Source organism: Lissotriton vulgaris, chromosome 1_1 (genome assembly GCF_964263255.1).
Source record: "Lissotriton vulgaris chromosome 1_1, aLisVul1.2, whole genome shotgun sequence".
Lineage (NCBI taxonomy): Eukaryota > Metazoa > Chordata > Amphibia > Caudata > Salamandridae > Lissotriton > Lissotriton vulgaris.
The window spans coordinates 1,334,572,626-1,334,583,531 of record NC_141685.1 but is presented as its reverse complement, the minus strand read 5'-3'; positions in this window follow the sequence as shown (position 1 = coordinate 1,334,583,531).

Below are 10,906 nucleotides of genomic sequence, written 5' to 3'. Positions count from 1 at the left end.
TCCTGGGTTCAGGGGGACCCTCAAGGGAGGACCTGGGGAAGGACCAGTTAGACTGCCCTTCTCTTGAACCCCTCAGACAGCAGGCTGCTGCTGAGGCTGCTGGGAACACCACAGGTACCCACAAGGTATACTGGGAAGATGGACTCCTGTACACTGAGTCAAGAGACCCCAAGCCTGGCATGACCAGGAGGCTGGTCGTACCCTTGTCTCAGCGTGGTTTCCTACTTACTTTGGCCCACGAGATTCCCTTAGCAGGTCACTTAGGCCAGACGAAAACGTGGGACAGGCTTGTCTCGCACTTTCACTGGCCTCACATGAACGAAGATACCAAGGAGTTTTGCCGCTCCTGTGTCACTTGCCAAGCCAGTGGTAAGTCAGGTGGCACGACAAAGGCCCCCCTTATACCAATGCCTGTGGTGGGGGTGCCCTTTGAACGGGTGGGGATCGACATCGTCGGTCCCATGGAACCACCGACAGCCTCAGGGCACAAGTTTATACTGGTGGTAGTGGATCATGCCACCAGGTATCCTGAAGCTATTCCCCTTAGGACCACTACAGCACCTGTTGTGGCAAGAGCCCTAGTTGGAGTATTCTCCAGAGTGGGCTTCCCTAAGGAGGTCGTCTCCGACAGAGGTGCAAACTTTATGTCGAGCTATTTAACTGCTATGTGGAAGGAATGTGGTGTCAACTACAAGTTCACTACACCCTATCATCCACAATGCAATGGGCTTGTTGAGAGATTCAACAGGACCCTAAAAGGGATGATTCATGGACTACCGGAAAAGCTTCGGCGTAGATGGGACGTCCTGATCCCCTGCCTCTTGTTCGCCTACAGAGAAGTCCCACAGAAGGGGGTTGGTTACAGCCCTTTTGAACTTTTGTATGGGCATCCTGTAAGAGGACCCCTGTGTTTGGTGAAGGAAGGATGGGAGAGACCTCTCAAAAAGCCTGCAGCCAACATAGTGGACTATGTGCTTGGCCTCCGCTCGCGGATGGCTGAGTACATGGAGAAGGCATCCGAAAACCTTAAGGCCAGCCAAGAACTCCAAAAAGCTTGGCATGACCAAAAGGCTGTCTTGACTGTTTACCAGCCCGGACAGAAGGTGTGGGTGTTGGAGCCAGTGGCCCCAGCAGCACTCAAGGACAAATGGTCCGGGCCCCACACCATCCTGGAGAAAAAGGGAGAGGTCACCTACCTGGTCGACCTGGGAACTCCCCGGAGCCCCCACAGGGTGCTTCATGTCAACAGGCTAAAAGCATATGTCGACAGGAAGGACATGAGTTTGCTCATGGCCCTAGATGAGGGACAGGAAGAGGAGAGTGACCCTCTCCCCGACCTGCTCACTCAGAATCCTGACGATGGCTCGGTAGATGGTGTTGTCTTTTGTGGCAGCCTCTCCGAACATCAACAGAGCGACTGTAAACAGGTTCTTCAGTCGTTCCGACATCTGTTTTCTCTGACACCCAGCCAGACCGATTGGTGCACCCATGAGGTCGACACTGGTGACAGCTTGCCCGTAAAGAGTAAAATCTACAGGCAGCCTGATCACGTTAGAGACTGCATCAAAAGTGAAGTGCAGAAAATGTTGGAGCTGGGAGTCATTGAACTCTCGGATAGCCCTTGGGCTAGTCCCGTAGTGCTAGTGCCGAAACCTCACACCCAGGGTGGTAAGAGAGAGATGAGGTTTTGCGTAGACTACAGGGGTCTCAATGCAGTCACTAAGACTGACGCCCACCCAATACCAAGGGCAGACGAGCTTATCGATAGATTGGCTTCGGCCAACTACCTAAGTACGTTTGACCTGACAGCTGGGTATTGGCAAATCAGGTTAGCTGAGGACGCCAAGCCTAAAACCGCATTTTCAACCCCTGGTGGGCATTACCAGTTCGTGGTGATGCCCTTTGGTCTGAAAAATGCACCTGCCACCTTCCAACGGTTGGTGAATCAAGTCCTTACTGGGCTGGATGACTTCTGTGCGGCGTATCTTGACGATATTGCTGTCTTTAGCTCCACCTGGGAGGATCACCTGGTCCACCTGCGGAAGACGTTAGAGGCGCTGCAAGCAGCAGGCCTCACTATCAAGGCCACCAAGTGCCAGATAGGGCAGACACAGGTTGTATACCTGGGCCACCTTGTAGGTGGAGGCCAGATTCAGCCACTGGAGAGCAAGATACAGTCAATCAGGGACTGGGCTCCTCCAACCACCCAGACTCAGGTTCGAGCTTTCTTGGGCCTGACTGGTTACTATAGGAAGTTTGTCAGGAACTATGGTTCCATCGTGACACCATTAAATGAACTGACAAGTAAGAAAATGCCAAAAAAGGTTCAGTGGACAGCGAGCTGTCAAAAAGCATTCGATGACCTAAAGCAGGCCATGTGCACGGCGCCTATCCTCAAGAGTCCGGACTACTCCAAACCATTCATTGTCCAAACAGATGCTTCTGAGTTGGGTGTGGGAGCTGTTCTTTCTCAACTGAATTTTGATGGTCAAGACCAGCCCATTGCTTTTATAAGCCGAAGGCTGACCCCTAGAGAGAAGAATTGGTCAGCTATTGAGAGGGAGGCCTTTGCTGTGGTTTGGGCCCTGAAGAAGCTGAGGCCATACTTGTTTGGCACTCACTTCAAGATTCAGACCGACCATAAGCCCCTCTTGTGGCTAAATCAGATGAAGGGTGAAAACCCCAAACTGCTTAGGTGGTCCATTTCCCTACAGGGGATGGACTTCACAGTGGAACATAGACCTGGTACTGATCATGGCAATGCCGATGGGCTCTCCAGATATTTCCACTTAGAACAAGAAGACTCACCTGGTCAAGGTTAGCTAGTTGTTCCGACGTTTGGGGGGGGGTCATGTAGGAGAGTAGGGTCTGCAATCCTATGATCACCCAGATTTTTTGCTTTTGTTTCACTGGTTTACGACTTTCTCTGGCTGTGGGCCTGCCAATCAGACCCACAGCCTGGCTGTTCTCTTTCTAAATTACGATATGTACCTTAGGTGCATTTACCAATTGGTACTGGGCCACCTTATCAGACCCTGTAACTCAGGGCATAGGTGTACCCAGGGCCGCCAGGGGCTGCAGCATGTATTATGCCACCCCTGGCTGGCCTCCTAAATTTGACACAACTGGCTGCATGACAGCTGGGGCGAAGTCGTGTAATCACCCTTTGCTTTAGATATAGTAGCTCTATATCTAACCATACAATGGACACCCGAGTTCCTATCAGTCACTCCTATGGCAGGCCTTGACAATCCTGAAGGCAGAGTGCATGGGCTCGTGTGAACTGTGTTCTGGCCCGAGCCGAGCCGGTTGCCGCTTGCGGAGAAAAGACCCAATGGCTGTTCCAGGATAACGCGTACCACATCGGTAACTTCGGTGTCGCGTTATCAAGACATGTCGAGTAAGGTGTCATACGAATCGGGGTGCTGCCCTCTCACCAACCCTGGCGACGAGGTTAGCATTCCGCCCTTCTAGAGGGACACGACATGTACGTAACTGTGAACCCCGGTTAAAGTTAACGAAAGCCTCAGCTCCACAAAATGGATGCTGCCACCACAGACACGAGTCTGACCTCCTGCTGCTGGGAGTCCTTCCAGCGAGGAGCGCTTGGACAAAGGGTTTCCTGTCGAGGGCGGTGTTCGCACCGTCCCAGACAGGGTTTGTGTATTCTGGGTAGGTAGGGCTTTTGCGAGAAGGTGACTGCGGAGTGGCACCCCGGTGCTCACTACGCATCTGCCGGTTAGAACCAGTTCCAGGGGCGACAGCCCTGGCCTGGGGAAAGTCCGGCAGGGGAGAGGGGTGTAACTACCCCCCTTCCTGGTCCCACCCTTAGGGCAGGACCTAGTCATGTACCCACCCCTTTCTTTAGAATAAAGACCGGAGCGGGGACCCTTCCAAATTAGATCATCTTTGAATCAAGAATACTTTCTACGAAAGGACTTCAAGACTCTTCTCAAGATTTCTCCCTTGTGGCTAAGGAGTAGTCACCCTGCATCAGCAGGCACCATCTAAGAACTCTGCGGGTTGCTGTAAGTCCTTCCTCAAGGAATCCGACGGCCCAGCTCGACGAGAACCGGCTTCCCTGGCACCTCTGACCTCTACCCACGTCATCAGCTCAGCTGTGATCTGTGGGTGCGACGAGACCTCGAGGGACCGGCCATCATCAGAACCTGCACGCTCTTAAAACCAGCACGACCATCGAGGTAACTCTCTGGTGAGTGCTCTGGGGTCCGAGAAGCCCCGACCCTGAGCCGCTCCAGCTCCGAAGTGCAGTCTCCCAGCATCTCCACGATCTGCGTGGGGCCCTTCTGCTCGCTGCTCAGCACGTTGTCTGGTCACTAGCCGCTGGCTTGTGTCCTTCTGTGACGACATCCGAGAATCATCACCGCCGGTCTGGTTGCTCCAGACTGGCCCTTGCTTCCATCTTTTCGAGGAGCACCCCGGACCCTCCTGGTCCACTCAAGACGCCATCTTAGGCCCACCACGTGGCCCTGAGATTTGCCGAGGCTTGTTGCCCTATCCTGGGCCCAGCGACGCCGACAGCATCATCCTTCGTGGGACAGCTCGCACCTCCACCGTGGTCGCCGACAACGCCTCCTGGTCCGTGAGACTGCAGAGCCTAGCGTCGCCCACTCACCTGGTCGAGGTGACGGCCAACCGGTGCCTTCCTGGTACCCTCTGACTACTGGCTAGTAGTACGAACTTGGTCCCCTCTGCTTTCAGGTTTCTTCAATCTCCGATCCAGGCTTGGATCTCTATGAACTATTCAGCACTGGTCGCCGGCCAGCAACTCCTTTTCTTCCGGCCCCTGGCTCGTCAGCGAAGACCCCGACGCCTGTAAGACTTGTGCAGCCGCAGCCCTCGTGGCTAGGTAACTCGGCATTTCGGTGCCTGCATAGCCTCCTTACTCTAGGGTCCCGAGTCCCTCGCTTCCGACTTGCCTTAACCTTTCCGTGTCCTCGGACACTTGTTTAAACGTGCACTTGAAGTATTTGCTAAAGAGATTTGGTTTGTGCTTAGTACCCTGTCCTCATAAAGAGTACAGGGCTGTTGTGATTCTTAATAAATATACTGTTTATTTTCATAACACTTGTGTGGTGTCCTTTCACTGGGTGTTCAAGGGGTACATGTGTGGTAAACAGCTGGCTTAACGCGCCCTCTCGAGTCTTTAGCCTTAGACTGCTCGTATCCACGCTACTAGGATAGCTGGTCTATAGGTTGACTTACAACCAAACACCATAAGGGTCGTTGGAACGATACATAGCGGTCGCTAGAATAGCGAACGTTGCATATCGGGCCAACTTCTCACACACACCCTGTTCATAAAAAAGCAGCACAGCAGGAAAATTCCTGTAGCAGCGATGTGGTTAACAAAGACTTTTTGGTATCATGATTACATTTTTACAACGCATTAATTTATACGTGTTTTCTTGTTCTTTAAATTTTTCCAGCCCATTGTGGCGTTGCAGCATTGCGATGATTTGATCACCTTTTTCTTGGCATGATCTGTTGAATTTTATGGACAGATGCAGCCATCTTGAAATTTCTCTATACCATTGGATGGCTTAATTTAAATTCCTGCCCATCATATATTTTAAGTAAGTAGTTGCTACACTAAGATTGCCTTTGGTGTTTCTGACTGAAAGACGAGATATATTCTTAGTTCCCCTTTCTTGTTCCTAGTGAAAGTCTGGAACCACATGCCAACCCCGGACTTTGGACAGACTTTTCTTTCGTCTCTCTGCCGTATCTCCCTCCTATCCAATTACCCTTCCCCCCTTCCCCTCTACACATTTCAATTATCTCATCTTCTATGTCATTTGCAATTGTTTGTCTAGCAACTGATGTAAATTGGAACTGATGTAATCTTGTAATTGTAATTTTTGTGTAACCTCATTTAAAGCGCTCTGATACCTCCGGGTCTAGCCAGCGCTATGTAAAACTCTTGAATAATAATAATAATAATAATAATAATAATAATAATAATAATAATAATAATTTTGTTCTATGTTGTTCCCTCTATGTGACATGTATTTTTTTGTCTGGTTTGTAATATACACTGTTTTTGTACCAGCACATTGTATTGAGCGTCACTGTCTAAACTGTTTTAATATTTATAAAAAAAGGAATACATTTACTATATATTTTTTCAGAAAGTATCATTGTCTATGGGTCTCTTTACACTTTTCTTTTTCTTTCTGCTTTATTTTTCCTTGTTATTCAGTCATTGATTCATTATTGTTCTTATTATGGTTTAAACATTTTTGTGAATATTGCAATTTGATGTTAATTGCCTCTTGGACCTTTGTTAGGATCATACATTGACTGCCCCTGGTTCTGGTGCTTTGGGCTGCCCGTGTGGCTGCTAATAATTTAAGTACAGCTGGTTAGCTGTGAGGGATCCTTCTGTCGTGACATTTTGCCTGAGTAATTATGGCCAATGACGACGCCCCTATCTATTCTGAGGAGTATATCACTAAGATTAAGAATGGTCCATCGCTGTTGGGATCAACAGTGGTGCAACCGATTGTGAATGAATCACAAGCATTGCTTAATGAATTGGAATAGTGCAGAAAAAACATATACGTACAACCTTGCATGTTTAATGATGATGGAATACCTTAAAAAACATGTAATACCGGTGGTTCTACAAGTACGAAATGTCTCGGTAATTTTTACAAATGATCCTAAATTTAGGAAAGGATTTAGTCACATAGGGATAACTTGCTCTCGCCATTGGCTTGTCCATGGCATCGACACTGCTTTAGAGCATAGTAAAAAACAACTGGAAATGATTGCAGATTTGGGAGAAGCCTTTAAGGGAAGGCAATGTGGTTGCTGATGCTAAAGCGGCCGTTGAGATTGTTATGAAAACCATTGCTGAATTTAAAAAGATAGAACGTGATAAGAAAACAAACAAAATACAAAAAGAGCTAACGTTGTCCAAACTAAGGGGTTTATTAGGATAGCGGTCAGAAAACCTCCCCGACCGCCATGGAAGCAGTAAAAGACCGCCCGCAAAGACCGCAGCATAACCGCCGGTCCAATTAGGATGCTCCACAGTTGAAATCCGACCGCGGCGGTTGGATTCTGGCCATTAACATTGCGGCAGTCTCTGCTGCCAGCAGCACCGCCGCGAAGTTAAAAGGAGCATGTCCTGCATCTCCCTGCACTGCGTGGCAGGAACTGTGGGGCACAGGGAAATGTAGGGGGGTACCATGGGCACCCCCCCAGTGCACCCACACCCCCCAACACATTTGGGGCCCGCAATGGGCCCCCAGAACATGTTTCCGCATGCCTTTCCATGGCAGTTCCACTGCTGTGGAAAGGCTGGCTACCACAGGCATCATAATCGTGCCGGCGGTGCTTGGCCCTGATCCGCCACAGTTGTAGCAGTCCAGCCCCGCCCGCCAGACAAGCGGGGGGACTGCAACCCGGTAGAAAAGTGGCAGGCGGAAAATCACACCGCCGCGGTCACGACCCCAATGCTAATCGGACCGTCGGTTTTCCAGGTGTTGACCGCGGGTGGATGGCCAACGCCGGACCGGCGGCGGATATCCACCCGCCATCCCAATAGACCCCAAAGTTTCATTCATATTTGTTAGATGAATTTTATTCTCAGCCGAGGCAACAATACATTGAGAATTATCCAATATAGGGATGTTTCAATTTAAACACTGCAATTACATTCTCTGATTCTTCAGCTAGTTCTGCTGATGAATCGGACACAAACACTAATCCTCGACCTGGTCCCTCTAATTCGAGTTATAAACCTTTTCTAGAGTAACACGGACATGGGAGGGGGAAAGTGAAGACCAGATCCCCCATAACAACATCTGAATTTTCAAGCGGGGGAGAGACAGACGTGCAGAAAGTTCTATCAATGGGGCCCTCCCCAGTAGAAACTTCTACCTCTACAATTAGATCTGATACAATCCCAATTTTCAATGTATCTAATCATTTGCTGTCCTCTGCCGAGATTTCTTTGTTAACAAAAGGCATTAGCTTTGTTCCCACCGAAAAAACATGTTTGTTTGATATTCAATTAGAATTGCTGCCATTTTTTCTCATACTACACCTGAAAGCATTTTTTCTACATAACACCTGTAATAAGGGATTCAGCCCTTCTGGACTACAGCCTCCTTCTGTTTTTAATCCTCCTGCAAACAAAATGCCCATTGAACTGTTGGCGTTTGAGTCAACTTTTTAATATAAGTTTCCACTTTAGATAAGGATTTTGAGTATATCCCCTATAATATTTCCCTGACAGAGTGACAGGCATTGCGCACGCTCAAACAAAATCAGGAAGTTATTATAAAACCCACCGATAAGGATTGGGGGAATGTTGTACAATCCATTGATAAACACAAATCAGAAACCAAGAGCCAACTTGACAATGTGAACCACTTTCGGGCTTTGAGAACTAATCCATTATCTGAAATTCAGAAACTTATCGCTACTGTGATGTCTATTGCCAAATTGGAAGGGTATTTTAGTGATAAAGAATTCTCTTTTCTTAACTCTAAAACTCCAAAGACTCCTGTCCTGTACACCCTACCAAAAGTCCATAAAGATCTGGTGAACCCGCCAGGCTGACCCATAGTTTCAGGCTGTGGGTCTGTCCTGGAACCACTCTGTAAATATAGTGAAATTTTCATTAAGGACTTTGCCATCGGTACTCGCAGCTATGTGCGTGACAGTGGTGATATTATCTCACAGCTGTAACAAATGCAATTTTGCCCTGACACGGAATTGTTGGCATGTTTGGACCTGGAGTCCTTATACACCAACATTCCGCAGTTAGAATGCATTGAGGTTATCAGAAAAGTCCTGGATACACGTCTGGCTTCGGTTTTGGTTCCAACTGACTTTCTTGTGGAACTTCTGAAAATTTCACTGACAAGAAATTATTTTGAGTTTGACGGACAATATTGTTTACTAGTTAAAGGTACTTCCATGGGCACTTCTTATGCCCCCAACTTTGCTATATTGTTTGTGGACAATTTTGAACAAATTTTCATTTACACAAAACTCCATACTTTTTTAACGTACGCCATTGGGGACATTACATTGACGATATTTTTTTCATTTGGACTGACACAAGTTCTAATTTATCTTTGTTTTTGAACTGGCTCAACTCATGTTCCCCTGACTTGAAGTTTACCTCTAATGCAAGCAACACCTGTGTTGATTTATTTGGACTTGACAATTTTTCCTTATGATGGCAGACTGACGACAAGGCTATTTACAAAACCCACAGCCCGCAGTACACTTTTGGAATATTCAAGTCACCATCCGAGAGGCCTGAGGGATGTATTGCCCTTTGGGCAGTTTCTGCGTATTCGCTGAAATTGTTTCTTCAAGGAGGACTGTTTTCGCGAAGCAGCAATTTTAGCTGAGAAACTCAAACAACGTGGTTATGCTAAGAAATTGATTAAGAGATCTATGAAAAGAGCATGGTATAATCAATGTGAGTTCTTACTAACCCCCAGGACAAAGAAACAAATTAATCAAATCCCATGTGTTACCATGTTCGGGACTAAAAGTAACTTAATTTCAAGTATCATTAAGAAACATTGACCATTGGTCATATCGACTGGAATCAAACAGGAACTTCCCCTTTTTTCCTACAAAAGGGCGAAAAATCTCATAGACCATTTGGTACGAGCTGCACTTCCTCGTATTGAACCCCCCTAATTTGACAACTATTTGGGGTTTAAACAAACTTGTGGGACATTACAAATGTGGAAAGTGCCTTGTGTGATTCAAGTCTAAATACTAAACAATTTGTTCACGGAAATATCTATCATAACTTGCGTGATTACACCAACTGCAACACAAATAATGTTGTGTATGCGATTTGGTGTCTATGCAACCTTCTCTACTTGGGTCAGACGACCCAGAAGATAAAAGTTCGCCTTGGACAGCATAAAAGTCGAATTTGTTGCAAAACTGAGAATGCACCTTTGGTGTCTAATTTTCTGGAGAAAAAAAACATGCCCCTTCTGATATGCGTTGGCAGGTGATTGATGTAATACGGATACCCCCGAGAGGAGGCAATATTGTTAATATCCTGAATAAAACTGAATGTCGATGGATACTCCGCTGTGATAGTGTCAACAAGGACCTGAACTCTATGGAGAATTGTCATTCAGTAATATTTAGTTAAAGGATTAGCAAGTGAGCCTGTGCTGTTTTTATAATGCTGTGGCGATAATGTGACCTGTAGGCTGTACCACCCTACAGTTGATTAGTTTCATTCAAGTATCTTTGATAGCAGAAGAAGAAGGCATTAATATTACCAGCAATGATCCAACACATTTCAGACCAACGTCAAGATTTACACCTATGACAGGCAGAGATGCAGTGGACATTTGTAATGAACTAGTAACCATTGATTAAAAGAATTTATGTATCAACACGTTTGCTCAGCATAAAAAAATAACACAACAACAACGTGATTACACTGCTTTGGTCAACAAAGTTGCCACTTATTCTGATTGTATTGTATGTAATGCGGATAAGGGCGGTAACTTGAGGCTCTGGGGTAAGCAACAATACTTACAAGAAGAATACAAATTGTTAAATAATCGCTCTAACTATGTGAGAATATCTGAAACTACACTGTATAACAGTCATAGACTTTATAATTTGCAGTTACATGATTGGCATTCTAAAGGTTTATTGAAAGATGAGGACATGGCCTTTTTGAAAATCAGTAATCCGGTCACTCCTGTTATGTACCTAATCCCTAAGATGCATAAAGACCAGGTAAATCCACCTGGCCAGCCTACAAACTCTGCATTTAACAGTGCTTTAGCTAATACTTCAAGATTTGTTGATTTTTTCTTGTGACCCTTAACAAAAAGCCTCCCGTCCTATATACAGGATATGGGGGACTTTCTCA